The following is a 16248-nucleotide window of genomic DNA, read 5'->3' on the forward strand; positions in this document are numbered from 1 at the left end:
GTGTTACTGTCCCTTTCTTTGCATAAAGACCACCTGTTTGGTTGGATTCTGCATGGATTCCTCTCCTAAAAGTAACTTCAGGGGCTGCTGTTGGGAGAAGAAAACAGAGCTGGGCCAAGGAATCTGGAGCCTGCTGTAATGTGCTTTACTTGTCTGCACCTGGGGGCAAAACTGGTTCCTGAAGTTGTGTAGGACTTCCCCTCGAAACAGGGAGTAGGAATATGGGGAGGCAAGGGAAAGCTTGGGATTTTCCATATCCTTGTGCTTAATTTAAGACAGTGATTCAGCCAGCCAAGGGAGACAGTTTATCTGTTCAGCTCTGGTACAGGCGTTGCCTCTTCTTGTGCCAAATACCTCTGAAGATGGGAAGAGACAACATGGTCCTTCTGGAAATCTGGGAAGAATTTTGGTGGTTCAAAAGAAATAAAATAAACTTAAATCTGCTGAGTTTGTGCTGCCATTTACACCTAATAGAGTAGCGATTACAGCAGAGTTCAAGAAAAGAGCCTTGAATCTATGAGTCTGTAATATTAAGGAAGCCTTTTATTTCTGACTGATCAGTGTACCTTGGTATTTTCATGTCTCCTGGAGAAGGTTACTGTGTGTGGTTTGTCCATCCAGCAGCTGTGGTAGCCCATAACTCTGAGTGCTGTGCTGGAGGTTTGAGATTAGTGTTGAAATCTGCACGTTTATTTCTGAAACACGATACAAATGTAACAACTTCTGCAGATCAGCTATAGATTAGCAAATACTTGGTGAGTCATATCTTGCCCTTACTGTTTTTTTTTTTTTTTTTTTTTTTTTCTTAAGCATGTCATAAACGTTTAGGAAAGCTCATTCATTCCAGATAGGTGTGAAATCAATCTTTGATGCATAGGGTTGTGACTCAGGGAGTGGAAACAAAAAGGCTACTTGGTGTAATGTCTGCTGCTGTGCTCTTGCCAAATGCCATGAGCAGAGGGGGAAATCTCTCCTGCTCCAGTTTGTTTGGGAGATGCTTTGAAGATTATGGATCTCTTCCATTTAGCAGACACCCAATTAACTGTGATTAGGAGTGTTGTAGGTAATAGCTCTGCTATGAGGATGAAGAGAAGATGAGAAAGATGAATAGCACAGGATGTGCAGGTATTGGCTGGATGTGTGAGGGGAGGTGATGGGGTATTGGGAGTCTTGTTCCACAGGGAACAAGACAGCAGGAGAAGGGAACAAGACAGCAGGGGAGCGTGAGACATTCTGGCCTGGAGGGAGCTTTTTCAGGAGGGTTTCTAGGGCAGGTGTCAGCAGCCTGGCTGGGAGCTGATGTCAAGGTGAGTTTCTGCTTCATCTCTCTCTGGCTTCAGTCCCTCTCTTTCTTGTGTATGTGCCTTTGGCCCTTCTGATGGAATAAGTGGGACTGCATCCCCACAAGATCCTTAGGTCTTTTATGCAGCACAAAGAGGAACTCAAAGCCTTTAGAATCTGTCTGTTGCCCATTATTTCTGGCTTGAAATTAAGTATGTCAAATGTATCTTTAGCTGTGAGACCTTTCCTTATCCTTCCATGTCCATCTTCTGTCCCCAGGATGCTCCCCATCCCTTTCTTCTCATACTTGCTCTTCCAGCTTGGAGGTGGTTCTGTCTGTTAGTAAAGCGAACTGGCTGCCACAATTTCCTGCGTGTTCTTCACCTTCTTCCTTCCCATCTTGGAAGTCACTATTCCAGATTTGCCTTGTGTTACACCACATCTGCTTCCCCTTCCCAAAGCTTTTGCTGTGTCCTACAGATCTCATTCCATGATTGTTATCTTTGTGATCCATTTAAAAGGATTTTATTAGGGAACTGTGCTGTAAGTTGAAAGATGGCAGAGGGTGGGTGTTATGTTTTTACAGCTCTTGGTGGCACACAGAAGCCTCTGCACTGTTCCCAGTGGGTGCCATGTACTCTAGAGCTTGCTATCCCAGGCACAGACTCTGTCCAGCCTCTTGCACTCTGGCAGCTGAGGCTGATGGAGCAGTTCTCAGAGCTCTCTGGCATGCTGAGTGTGTTTGAGCAGTGTTGCTGTTCCTGTAATTGCACTGGGTGGACAAACAGGCTGCTTATTGCTCCTGTGATTGCCCAGGAAATGTTCTGTCAACTCCACCCTTTTTTTCCTGATGTGTAGCACATCCCTCTGATCCAGTGTTGAGCTAAGCTGGAGAGGGGAGCAGAACACGGGTGAGTCATCTCACAAAGCTTTTGCAGCAGGTGTCTGGCTGAATCTGCTTACCTGCCTTTCTTTCCTCATGGCCTTTTTTTGCCCCATCTCTCCAGTTTCTTTGGGTTGTTGTTTAACAAGGTGCTCTTAATAGATAGAGATTTATTAGCTTATTTTTGCCATCTGTCTTCCATTCTTTCCCTCAAGATCTTCAGCTTGCAGTGCAGGTGATAAACTGGCAGATAAAGATGATGTTGAGATACTTTTTGCTGCAACACTTTTAGGGCAACTTCATTCAAAGGAAGTGAAGGGGAAGAGTCAGAAGAGCAGCACTTGGGGAGGAAGGAGAGGGAGGACTCCCAGCTACAATGCTGTTTCAAGTAAGACTTTTGTGTTGGCTTTGTTGCATCAAAATGAGTTGACCATTTTACATGGAAAAGATATTTTTCCTTTCTTCAAAGGGAAGAAGAGATCCACATTATGAAGTGGTTCAGGCTTTTTTGTCATTATTAAAAAAGACAAACAAACCCTTTGGCTAGCATCTGTTGTAAGGACTGCTGCTGTCTCCTGGCACTCTTCTGTCTCCCCTCATGTTTCTTATGTTGTCTGTCTTCTATAATTAAAGTTTTTCAGGACATGAGTGGTCATGTTTGCTATTTGTGTGGCGCTGTTTGTACAAGATGCTGATTGATGTTGACTGCTCCTGTGCTCTGTGGCAGTGCAAACAAGTAATTAAGTAGCAGATAGACATTTGGTGTATGTATGAATGGATGTGCATAACCCCCCTAATATGCTAATATGGAGGGGAAATAGAGAGCTTTAGGTTTTGTGACTTTGATAAACAAACTGTTTTCAGGTAGTGGGTAAAATACCCAATGTTCTCAAGGGAATGTGGCAAAATAGAAGCCTCTGAGTGCAGGAAGCTGTCAGGAATTGCAGACACGAGTCATTCAGCAGCTGCTTTGTTTAATGCTTTTAAATGTTACTGTAACTTTTAATGCAGACAGGCAAACCTTTACTCATTGAAACAATTAATTTTGTTCCCATGTCTGTAATAGAGTTTATTAATGCTTTTGGTCCTCATCAGTTTTTTGCCAGTCAGAAAGAGAAAGCTGTAATAGGGTAAGTCCAGTAAGTCCATTTTGATACAAGTCCACTCTTCAACTCCTCTGTCACTGGATAAATGCTGTATGGTTTCTTTTCACAACATAAATATTTAAAGGGAACATTACTTGTTGGTGGAAACCATCTAATTAAAAGTATTAGGAGCTGTGTTTATTTATAACATGTATGAATAATTATTACTCAAAGTCTGGGTATTATTTTCTTGGGAAGTCCCTCATTAGAAACTCTGCATCATCAAGGGTGAACTGCACTGTTACTTAACCAGTTTCGGTTCGCATCTGGGCAGAGGCATCAGAAGGAAACTGCAGAGGCAAAAGGAACATGCTGTGAATATAAAAGCAAATTTTCCAGCATCCCAGCATTTTTTGTAATTATTTTTATATATGTGTCTGGAGCTTAAACACGCTCAGTGCTGAGCTGATTTAGCAGTGCAATGTTATGTGGTGGAGTGTTGTTCTGGGTGGTGCAGGGAGGAAGGGGGAGAGCAGTCAGAGGGGGAGTGTTTCCTCCCCTTAATGCCAGTGCTGCTGAGCATCTCTGGGCTGCCATGCACCTTCTGCCAGACTGCACTCCCTTGGTGCAGCTCTGCTTGGATTATACATTCAAGCATTTGGCCCCTCTCCATTTCCTTTAGAACAGGGACCATTGTTTGCACTTGGACAACAGTAGCTGTGTTTTCTAATTCAAAAAATGCCTTATAGAAGAGGCCTTTATCATCATCCCTGCTTTGCAAATGGAGAAATAAAGAGAGAAGGGAGCAGCTTACCCTCAGGTGATGGAGATGAGCAGCAGTGAGGAACAGGATCCTTGTCCTCGCCAAGTCCTGTAGTTATTTCATCTGATGTTAGTGCCGTCAAGTAAAACTCTCCTGTGAGCTTGTAAAATAAGAGTTTATTGCAAAGTTTTTCAGAACATGAACAACCTTTCCCTCCATGCAGCCAGAGCTGGATTAGTTGCAATTACTGGTAATCATGGCCTTAAGCTACTGGCAGTGATATTCTTTGACAAGTAGGGATAGCTCAGTAGTCAGTGCTGGAGCTTTGAGTTGGAGAGGCCTGGCAGATAATACCAGCAAGAGCAGGCTGTTTCTCATCTTTCAGGTTCCTGAGAAAAGAAGTTTCTGTACTTTCTGCTCATGGCTGGGGCTGGGAATTGCTCTTCTCCTGGTCCCATACATGGAGAGTGAACTCTGTCTAGCTCGCTTTGTGAAGCTGCTCCTTAGATTTTGTTACACAACACTTGTCCTTTCCTCAAACAGAACAAAACCAAAAGCCTTGGTGTTTCTTGTCCTTATTTTCTCAATTCTTCAATGTTGGTTTTTTGCTACATTACTTCCTTTTTTTAAAGATCTGATGGTAAAGTTCTTCCTGAGCCTGTAAATACTCATCTCCTGTCCCATCTGTCTATCTCTCCGTACACCCTGACAGCTATTCTTCCATCTTTACTACAGTGATACTCACTTGTGCTCTCCACACTTTCCTGGCCCTGTCTTTTTTTGCCTCTTACCCCACCAGCCCTATCTCCTACCTTTCTCCTGCTGCTGATGCTTCAGACTCCACCTGTGCCACATCCCTTGGGATTGTTCCTCACACACTGACTCTGTCCTGACAGCCTCTTCTTTGCATCTCTTTTTCCTTGAATTTTCCTGTGCCCTTTTCTCCTGAAGGAGAAGGCTTCTTTTGCTACTTTCTTTCTTTTGTGCTATATTTTCTTCTCTTTGCTTTATTCCCTGCTCTCTCTTTTTACTATTGAAGAAATGAAATTTCTGTAGCTTTGTGCCTAATAGCCAGATCTTGGTTCTTTGTGTTTTCACAGTATAAAGGAATCCCAGCTATAGCTCTCTCTACTGTATAGTGTATTGTACAGCACAAACCCAAGGGTGATCCCCACAACTCTTGTTTTGTGATCTTACTTAATTTGGGGAGCAAAGGACAGGAAAATAATACAGAATCAAAGAATGGTAGTAGTAGTTAAAAATTCAGCTTGCTGGATGAGGAGAGGCTGCTCTCTGTATCAAGAACTTTTTGTTTAAAAGTGAAAATTGTAAGGATTTTGCGAACTGTCCACTTTTGAGACCAGGCTAGGGTGGAGAGCGAGCACTTGTGGCGGGACATGAGTTTGTTTTGTGTTCAGGATAGGGTGACAAGTGATTCTGACCTCTCTGTCACTTTTTTTCTTTTATCCTCTGTTTGCTATCCATTAATCCCTGTATCCATGACCCAAACTAACCATAATGTGTGCTTTGTAGCTGTCATCTCACTGTGATTTATTTCTGTCTGTTTGCTCAGAACTGTTTGCTTCTGTGGCTAGAAGTGGTGTAACCAGGATCTAGCATGAGGGCTGTGCTGCATGATGCCAGTGATGTTAAAGCCTCGCTGTGCTTCTGTCATGGAAGAGGAGAAATTCAGCCTTGAATTTGCCTGTTCCCATCATACAGCAAAGGAAAACTGAATTGGAAGCTAAGGCTTGATTGCATTTTTCTATTCTGTTCATAAACTATTATTTCCTGTCCACCCACCCCCTCCCTCCCCAAGACTAATAGAATTTAAGCAGTCAGCTTTGTATCTAAGAACTGGGCTCCTGAAAAATGCAGTGGAAATGAATCAATTAATGCCTTAAGAACTTTACCATAGAAACATCTCAGTTCTTCCACAATAGCAGCATTTTTCTTGGTTTATGCAACCAGTAGCGTGTGAAAAAACTGTGTTGCATGCTATTTGAACAGCAATGCACTTCATGGTATTTTAGATTTGGTCAGCCATCAATCAAAGTGTTTTCTGATAGTTTGGTAGTTTTCCTTAATCATGTGACATTGTAGATGCTGTAACTGGAATATAACCATGCAGAGTTCACAGGAGAGAAATGGCTTTGCCTGTCCCCTCCTTCTGTCTTGTGTGAAAAATACCAAAACCAAAAAGGTGTGTTTTGGAGCCTGGTGGTGCTGTAAGCATCAGGAAGCCTAATGAAGAATCTGTCTGCTAAAAAGCTTTCCCCTGCAAGTGTTGCTGTTGATCTAAAGAAGCAGTCTCCTTGCAGACTCTGGAATTGTTCATGCCCTGTGATCATTGTGGCTGCCAGCACATGGCTTTTTGTTATTATAAGAATGTAACTTCTGATGTCTCAGCCGAACGTGTTTGTTCATCAGCTGCTCTTAACAAGTACTTTGTGGATCTGCATCCTGCAGGCATCTGTCCTGGTTTTCTTTATATTTAGGCAAGGCAAAGGAGCTGAATACTGAATACTGTCAAGATTGACCAAGGGTGGTCTGGGTCATCTCCTTTGAGTCTTGGAGTTCTGGCCCAGGATCTTTAAACAATGACTTTGCTGTGTGGGTGCCTGAGTCCAGCTCTGGTATCTGCAGCCTGTCGTCCTGAGTGTGGGGTGAAGGGTAAGAAAGAGCAAGCTGGAAGGAGGAAAAGAGGATAGAGACAGGCAGGCAATTTTCTGTTGTGAAGCTCAAAGCCTGACTTGGGGAGGAGATGTGAGAAGTGGGGGCTTCTGTAGGGTTTGCTGGTTTGTCTGTTTTCTATATAGAAATTAATACTTTTGCTCTATTCAGTGACAATGGGTGCTGGGGCACCGGGCTCTCCCTTCTCTCCACCAGTGCTCTGTGCTGTGCAGAAACTGGAGAGATCATGAGTGTTTTCTTCAGGAGTTTTGGGAAGACTTGCTGTGTCAAGATGTCTGTGCTGCAGTGTCTGGTGGTGTGAGTGACACTGCCAGATGGACTCTGTGCTCGAGTGGCTCTGACCACTGGCCAGATCTTCACATGTCTGAAGGCTTAGTCACCTATTAGATGATGGTTTTGAAATATTTTTATTTTAGTTTATCGAACAAGGCTTACTAAAATATTCCAAAGCCTATGGAATATTGTTGGTTCTTAGTTCAATAGAAACAGTCATTTTAAAGTGTCTGGAGAAAGTGTTTCCCAAGATATGCTCTGGTATTTCTGTTGACTGAAATTGCTTATTAACTTAGTGATGCAGCAAGGCTGCTGTCTGGAATAGATCATCCAATACACCCTCTACTGCTCTGCTCAGTCAGTGTGTGTGTTTCCTTAAAAGTGCTACAAGAAGCACAAATATAGCTGGAGCACCTAGTCTGGAGTCAGGGACAAAAATAAACATGACATTATTATATTAGACTTGGCCACAGTTCTGACTGGTGGTGAGCTTTGATAATTTTGACATCTAATATTTTTAAGCAGAGTTTAAGGTTCAGAGCCTTTGCTAGTTTGGTGGATAAGCCTTTCTCAGTCAGTTTTTTTCTTTGATGTTCTTGTTTTGGTGTTTGTATCCTTCTCGTAAGGCTGCAATTACAGAAAGCCAGGGTTGTGCTTTTCCCTGCTCGTACCAAAGTGGCACTTGGACACGATGCCCCTGCAGCTGCCAGCTGCAAATGCTTTTTTTTGGTACAGCAAGGTCAAAATTACACAATCAACTCACTCTGCTACCTTACTAAAGCGTTTTTTGTAGCTCTTACCTCCCTCCCTGCACTGAAACACCTAAATTTAGAAACGTTGAAGCCCAAGGGTTAGATTGTGCTGTGAATTTGCCACAACTCATTTGGTGTGCATGATGCCCATTCAGACAGTTCAATGGCAGTTCCCTTTCTCCTGCTTGTGTTTTGGGAAGCCACAGGCTGCTTGCCAGCAGAGTTTGGCCACTGGGCTGCTTTGGGTCCATGTCACTGCTGTTACTCCCACTGCTATAGCAATAGCTGTATTTATATTTGCAGTATCAACAGCTACAGCCTTTCTATTTTAAGAATCCCTGGCATGCTGTAGCCTTTCCAGAACATGATTTGCACTCTTAGGGAGAATGAAAGATGCATCCAACAGAAAGGAGCAAGCTTGCAGAAGTTTGGATGTACATCAAGTTTCCTTGGGGTGTACCTTAAGAGAAGTGATGGCTGGTTATGAATTATGACTGCTAGAAGATTTCTGCCCCTTACAAAAAACTAACAAGGAGAGATCTGACTGATTCTGATTAATTTTTTCCAATGCATATATGCTGGTCAAGTACTTCTTGTTTTCAGTTCTGAGTAACTATTAACTCAAGGTTGTGGATTTGTCACTGACACTGATGTTCAGTAAAGAAGGTGCTTCTCCAAGCCATTATCTTTTCCTAAACTTGCTTAAAGGTGATAAAAAGTGCTCTGGAACACTGTCACTGCTGTGGAGTAGCAGTATGCTGAACAACCTGTGTGTGTGCATGCGTTGGGTTTGGGCAGGAACAATGCTGAAGGCTGACTGTTGTTTCAGGGGGAGAAGGGGAATTCAGCCACTCAGTGCAGTCAGATTTGATCCACTGGTGTTTAAGAAAGCAGTCGGGAAATTTGCTGCCTCCACATGAAGTTCTGTGCTTGATGAGGAGAAGAGAGCATGTGTAAGAGGTTTCAGTGGTTTCTTGTTGGCTCAGCTAACTGAATTTTAGTAGTTGTCAACATTGTTAAAAGCTTACATGATATCTCTAGTTAATTCTATTAAAAGAGTTTGGCTGGGATGAACATTCAATCTCCGAAACTCTTAAAATTGCTGCAGGTCAACAGACAAACTTACGAGGATTAATAAAGAATTTAACAACAAGGACCCAGAGAGTAAATGACTTGGGTAGAGCCTGTGTAGCAATACATGCAGAGAGGAGTTACTGAAGAGTATCAAGAGGCTTGTTGCAACTATAAATGTTCTTATTAATCTTTCCAATGGGTGATGCAGTGCCTGGGCCGCGTCGTTCTTGATCCTGTGTCTGAAACCTTTCTAATGTGGATGAACTAACTATATTTATGTATATGATAAGTAAATTAAAGGACAAGGATTGAATGTCACTGTTTCTGGACCAGAAACAATTTGGGTTGGAAGGGACCCCCAAAGGTCTTATGGACCAACCTCCTTTGTCTGACCCCCTTTGCCTTGCCCCTCTGACAGCCCCCAGCTCTAAACCATCTTGGCAGTGAGCAGCCAGCCAATGAACCAAGACAGACCCACTGGCTTGTAAGGTATTTCCTTTTTGTCAGAGGGCTCAGCAATGCCAGGGCTGTGGGCTGCTGCCTTTCCTTCCTGGTGCCAGTACTGGGCACTTCCCAATGCACTTCACAGCCTGGGTGTTCCAGGTTTCAGAACATTCTCAGCTGTACTGATAGGTACATCGTGGGTGGGAAGAGTTTGTTTCCTGTTGAAGAAATTAATTGCTGGTAACTTCCCACATTCTTCTTTCTTGGTTTTGTCACTGAATATTTTCCAGGACATGGGTTTTTTTTCTGGTGGCAGTTTTGGCTGGAAAAGCTATAGGCTGTTTCTCAGTGCTGTTCACTCAAAAGCAGCTAATATTAAGAGGAAAGCTCATTTGCATTTTCAGAACTTGTGGATGATTAATTTTTTGGTAGCAGAGGGTTTTTTTCTTTATTTAAGTGCTAACAAAATATGTGCATGTACAAAAGCTGTGTTTGAGTGCACAGAGATTAAGCCAGCTAAAAATAGCCACTTCTGTGACCCTGCTGGAATTTTCTTTAAGCTTGGAAACACTGAAGTGTGTGTTTTGTCAGATTTGAATCATGAACCTTGAAGAAGAGCTAATGACTTCTTATTTCTCACCCCTAATCTTCAACTAGAGCATTCTTTATGTGAACAGCAGATCAGTCTGAAACTGTACCTCAGGCTCCACTTACCTTATTTAACTTTACTTACTTGCTTTGTTCATTGTAACATCTTTTTCTGCTCCAGTGAGTGTGTTTATGAAAATCATTATTTTCAACCCTTATTGTCAGACCCATGCAAGCTGTGCAATTGTTGCTGGGGGTGACAGTTCCCCAAATCTGCCTTATTTTCTGTTGTACTTAAAACCAAGCTTTTCCTCCTGAACATCTTGTAACTCTTACGCTGATGAAATGTGTGGCTTTCTCTTTATTCCCTCTTGTATTCGTGGCAACTTAATGAAGATTTTTTTAGCTGTTTTTTTTTAGCTAAATGATCAACTCTTGGGACAAAATCTGTATTCTCTGCTACCTGTCCTGGTGGATCTGGTTGTAGGTAAGGGATGGCAAAGCTCTAGTTTGCTTTTGGGGCTGAGATTCAGTTCTGGCCTTCAAAAGTGTTCCCAGGGTGCAATTAGCATTACCATTAATTATGTTTTACCAACAAAAGGACAAAAAGTGATTGAAATGCCCCAGTTCAGTTGAAATTGAAATGTTCTGGTAGCAAGCAATCGTAAAGCCTTGCACGTCCCCTTTTGATGTAGATTTTCTTTCAGATATATTAGTATTTAAACTATAATAGATGTTTTAGTAATTGGTTGAATCCTCGCTTCAAAAAGTCTTTTCTTTAAATTTGTCTCTGTTTCTCTGTAGAACAGAATTGCAAAAAATAAATTCCAGTGCTTGACTAGCTCTTGTTTGGCATGAAGTTGTAGAGCACTTAAAATTCCTCATACAGCAGCTTTAATTGCTTGCTAATCTTGCCTAAAGATTGGCTGAGAATGTGGGCTCAGTTCTCCCGTTGCTTATTCTCAGTAGCACAGACTGCAAATGCTTGGGCAAAATGTACTGGGAGCGTTTACTGTACTACATGAGTGAAGGGATATGGAAACACTTGCCTAGAGGTCAGACTGTTGACGTTTTAGTAGTTGGTTATTGATCTCTATCAGCAGCCTGACAGTTGTATGGCTTTTGTAGAAGGAGTTAATAATTTCTTGGTGTGATGCAAAATCATCACCCAATTGACCCGAGCCCCTGAGTGTGACCCTGTGGAAGGGGCTGGTGTGAGATGCTGCTCCCAGCACGTCTGCTCTGCTCCACGGAGCCCTCCTCAATGAGCAGCACTTCTGGACAAAGCCTGCCCGAGAGCTGTGCCTTCCTCTTTCCTTCCCACATTGTGCTGGGCTTTGATGAATGTGTTAGTGCTCATGTTGGTGGCTGTTCCCTTTTTTTAGAAACAAATCTTACCCACAGTAACTCTATATCCACAGTGAGTAATGGAGAAATCATTGCTCGTTAATGATTCACTTGCAGGTTCCTGTATTGCTCTTGCTCAGTCACTGGTGTTGCTGTTGGCTCCAAAGTGTTGCTCAGCCAAGCACTTAGACCTGATTTTCATAGTTTCAGCAGGGTTGTTGTAATGACCGGGTGGTGGGTGGCTGCCCTTGGTTACTGGTTGTCTGGTCCAAAATATATCCTTCCAGAGCTGGTCCTGATGATGCTCTTGTTAGGATTGAAGAACTTCTGTGCTGTTGAACCTTTAAACTGCTTGAAGACCACTTTTACCCATTATTTTTTGTTAGTTTGCAAAAACTGTTGTTTGGTGTTCGTTTAAAGAGTACCTCATGATTTACCTCTCCTGCTGTGTGAATCCCCTCTGTGCTCAAAAGGTTAAATACTAAACTTGGAATTTCCATTTTGAACCTTATTTTCAGGTAGAGTTTGTGTTTGTTTTCAGTGTGCACACTTGGTGATTGACTTTCTTGGGAAATGCCAGTGCTTTGCTCCTGCACTTATAGGAATGGTGCCTCTAATCAAGGAGCAAAAAGCAAACTTCAGCTTTTAATAACTCAGAAACATAATCCTGAAGGATGCCTGGGGTCACAGAGTCCGGTCCTTTGTCTTGGTCGTGCCTGTCATATCCTCCCTAGGCTGATTGAGTTGCGCAGACAGAGCTTGCCTAATAATTCAGCTTCCTATTTTGTAACAGTCATTATTGTAGGCTGTTTCATGGTGCTATTGTTCAAATAAACTAAGGAAAAAAAATAATAGAAAGGGGCTCACACAAGAACAAGAGGATGCTTTCGCTGCTCTTGGCTTGGTTACTTCCTGTGAAAAAAAACATTCACCATGCAATGCTTGGGATCATTCAGCAGCAGTCAGCCCAATAACAGAAATTAATAAGCTAAAAACCCCTAGAAGCTTTAGGATGGAAAAATGCTGTGGCTTCATTTTGAATATTCAGCATCTCTTTTTTTTTTTTCTTGATGTCTACTCACCTTCCAGCATGGGCAGGCAAAGCTGAGTCGTTTTCCAGCACCCAGAGGCCTTGGGCTTGATTGTGCTACATTTCAATCCATGATTGGTGTAAAACCTGCAACCCAAAGAAGGGAGGGGAGAGACATGGCCTTTGCTTGGCCAAGGGCATGAGCATGGGAGGAGCAGGAGGCTACAGCAGACCCAGGCCAAAGGGGGTGTGTGGTGGGAGACTTCATCGAATAAAGCATGGCAGACTTGGGGTGATTTGGGACCCTGTTATTTTTATTGCTTTCAGAAGTTCCTGTAATTGATTTGATTGCAGAGAGGAAAAGCAGAATTATGTACCGACAGTAATTCTTGTGGCTTTTCTTGTTTCTTTTTCTCACACAAGAGAAGGCTTTCCTGCGGTCATTCTCCCCCTGTCACTTCACAGCAATGGCTTCATCCCCTCTCTGTTTTCTTCCTCTCTTGTTGCCCTTCTCCACTTTCTCTTCCCCACATGCTGCCCTTTCCCTGTGTGCCACCTGTTTACTCCTGGCACAGTCGGGGCTGGGCAGGAGCCGGGAGCTGCCAGAGCTCCTCTGCCTCCCTGAATCCATCAGCTCTCCTGCCAGGGAGCTCCAACCTGCCTCTGCCTTCCAGTTTGTGCAAGAATGTCTCTGTTCAGATTTATTTTTTAATTGAACTCATGTCTCAAATGAAGGAGAACAAAACATAATTTTAATTTTTTTTTTTTTTTTTGGTGAGGGAAGCCCCTTCTAATGGCCTGAGATCACTCCACATCGTGTTGATCCCAGAAATTGTTCCAGAGTCCTGGGCCTAAGCTCATATGGGGAAACGGCCCTGGGTCAATGAAAGAAAACATTCAGCAATGTGCATTTTATACAAGCATTTAAACTTTTTTTTTTTTTTTTTGGTTTTGTTTAGTAATAAAAGGAACAAAGCTATTATTAGTGACCATGGGCTTGGGAGTTTGCTAAAGCAGCAATAGTTACTCATCTGTTTTCATTTGCAGAAGTGTTCTAACAAAGGCAGCCACAAATGCAGCAGCAGGGTTAGGAGGTGGATGGTAGGAGTGGAAGTGCAGTTTCTGGAAGCCAGTGCTTACTGAGACCTTTCTGTTTAGTCTTGGTTCTGTGGCCACCAGGAGCTCAAGTCCCAGGGAGCTCTTGCCTTGCCTTGGATTGAAACGTGAAAGGATGAATCCCCTGGGTAAGTCCTTGGTCCTTTTCCTTCTCTGAGCTGCAGCAGAGCTCCACAGAGCAGTTGTCCCTCCTGGTGCCAGCCTGGGGTTGTCCCTGCACGTCAGCTCCTACAGCTGGCTGGCAGAGATGGAGAAGAAGCAGTGGTATGTAATAATTTTGTTTTAGTTTTCCTGCTCTCCTCCTGGCCCAGGTAGGAATAAAACAGAGAAATGTTACCTGACTTGGAACCACAAAAAACTCCAATATTTTCTCGCTCATTTCTTTTTCTTTTTCAAACCAGCTGAACAAGCGTGCACAAGACCTTTTGCATGTGCTTTCATGTGCAGCCAGCTGGGCCAGGGTTTGCTCCGTGGCAGATGCTGTGCGTGCAGAGCTGACTCTGTACGTGGGGGGATCCACGCTGCCTGTGAGGGCAGTTTCCTCAGGCGCTGAAAGGCAGGCAGGTTTTTGGCTCAAAATGCTGTGCTGTGCCCAAAGGTTCTGTGGGAAATCAGAATGAAATTCTCCTATTGATTTCCTTGGGTTTGGGGCCATGTCTCACCTAAGTTTGGTTGTGATGTGCTGAGTACGTGCCTGAATTTAATGCTGGAATTAAATGTTCTGTGAGAGTTGCTGTCTAATAATCTCAACCAGCCTCTTTTTCTCCCCAATCCTGCCACAGTTAAAAGTCTGATTTGCAATTTGAGTTTGCATCCTGAGGTTGGTGTGACAAATACCACAAGAAATATCTTGAATAAGTAACAAATTTCAGGAATTGCTGTTTGCCCACATGTCCGTGTGCTGAAGATAGAAACTTAAAACCGTGGAATTGCAAAAGACCTAACTGGAAAGGAGAGATGCAGAAGGAGAACTCTTGTTAGTGTACAGGGATCTGTTGGGGCAGCTGGGCCACAACTAGAAAGTTGCAATTATTTTTCTAGTGTCAGAAATGATACTGGGGTAACAGATAAGCAGAGGAGGAGTCATTGAGCTGCTATATCGTGCTGCTTACAGAAATGTGAAATTTAGCATGATAATTGAATAAAAGGTCTTATTCTTATCTGTAGTTACGGTTGTTAATGGCCAGAAACTGACATCTAAGAGGACAGATTATGTAATTTGCACCAACATTGTAAATACATCTTTTTTTCCTGGATTTCATGCAAATGTTTTTTAAAAAAAGGCAAACCTTCTCTCTGCACTGCCTGAGTAATATTTTGGTTTCAAAGATGCCAAACTTTTGGAAGTAGACTGATAGAATAAAAAAGATGTCATCAAACTTGGTAATATGTTTACACATGGCATGTTGGAAGGCTTTTTTGTTTTTTTAGGAGTGGGCTTTTAAAATTTTTCATCTTCTAGTTTTCTTTCTTTTTATAGTTTTGAAGATTTTGCAAGCATAATAAAGTATGTAGGCACAAAAAGTTTGAAGTGACCTGGGACTAAAGGGAACAAAGAAACCTTCACCCTCTTGAAACAGGATTTTGCACACAGAACTTCAGTTTGCTTGGTTTTCTTCTGTGGCAAACAAATTTTTGAAGTTTACTTTGGCAGGAATTCCCACCACCGTTATGTTAAACAGAAATGGATGTTTCCAAGCAGCATGTTTCTTTGTTGCCATGCGGAAATACAGTTTTAAATCTGTTTTCTGTAGGCACTTTGTTTTGGTTTTCATTTCCTTGTCTTCTTCCCATGCATCTATAGCTTCCCAACACCACTGGGAATCCTAGAATAATAGATTGGTTTGGGTTGGAAGGGACCTTAAAGATCATCCAGTTCCAACACTCCTGCCATGGGCAGGGACACCTTCTACTAGACCAGGTTGCTCAAACTATTTTAAGATAAATAGTTACAGTCATGTTTTTAAATGAAATGAGGAGAGAACTTCGTTCTGGCTTGAACTTCACTGTTTACATATTTTTGCATGTGAAATGTTAACTGATAAAAATGCCTGCAGGTTGGGATCCACCTTAGATTTACAATTTTTTTTTTAGTCTTAAGAAACTTTATTATGTTTAATCTCAAATGAAAAATTATAAAGAGGGACTTTGCTGTAGAAAACCTATCAGTTTTTTCTGCCAACATAATTTTTTTTTGGTGCTCTAGTGATTATGGAAAACCTTATAGAAAACCCCTTGTGTATTGCTTCTTGGAGGGTAGTATTTGAGGGGTTGATAAAATGATGCTGCTGTTGAATAATGCAATGAGAAAATGATAAATCTGGGAATTTTTGTGCTTAAAACCTGTTTTTTCACCAGGCTAAGGCTATTCAGCCCATCCCTGCCATCTCCAGCTGTTATTTGCATGTGGACATGGAAAGGGCTTTTTTTTCACCATCTCAAACATTCGCTAGAATCATAGTAGCCTTTTATTGTGTTTTTATTTTTAATGACAGTATATTGAGGCTTTCTTAACTAAGGAGTGGTACAGTTTATCCGAAGAAGTAACTGTCAGGCTGGTTTTGGTGTCAGCACCTCCCTTCTGGCACTTGCTAATGCTTCATCTGCATTTTTTGTCCTGGGCCACCACAGTACCAAGGTCTTGGACCTGGTTGAAAGCCCTTTGGCCTGGGAACTGCTTTATTCTGGCTGACTCTGCAATCCCCAATTTACCTGATGCTGGTTCTGCAGAGGCGTGTGGTGGGATGGGTGGAGAAAATTGATTATTATGGTTTTTCGCCTAGGGCTTTTTTCCTCTTGTTTCAGGGAATTTCTCAATCCCAGGCTGTAAAGATTTAATGTGCTGGTTTTTTAGTAGTACTAAACACTTGTAAGATTTTTTAAAACATACATAATCACTCAAATACTAAAGACTTTGA

General features: G+C 42.4%; 1 protein-coding gene across 3 annotated transcripts in view; it reads left to right on the forward strand.

Moving 5' to 3' along the window:
- MITF (melanocyte inducing transcription factor) overlaps positions 1 to 16248 on the forward strand; it is a 99400-nt gene that overhangs the window by 25299 nt on the left and 57853 nt on the right. The gene's annotated exons all lie outside the window — the stretch shown is intronic.

This window comes from Fringilla coelebs (assembly GCF_963513975.1).
Source record: "Fringilla coelebs genome assembly, chromosome: 13".
Taxonomy (NCBI): domain Eukaryota; kingdom Metazoa; phylum Chordata; class Aves; order Passeriformes; family Fringillidae; genus Fringilla; species Fringilla coelebs.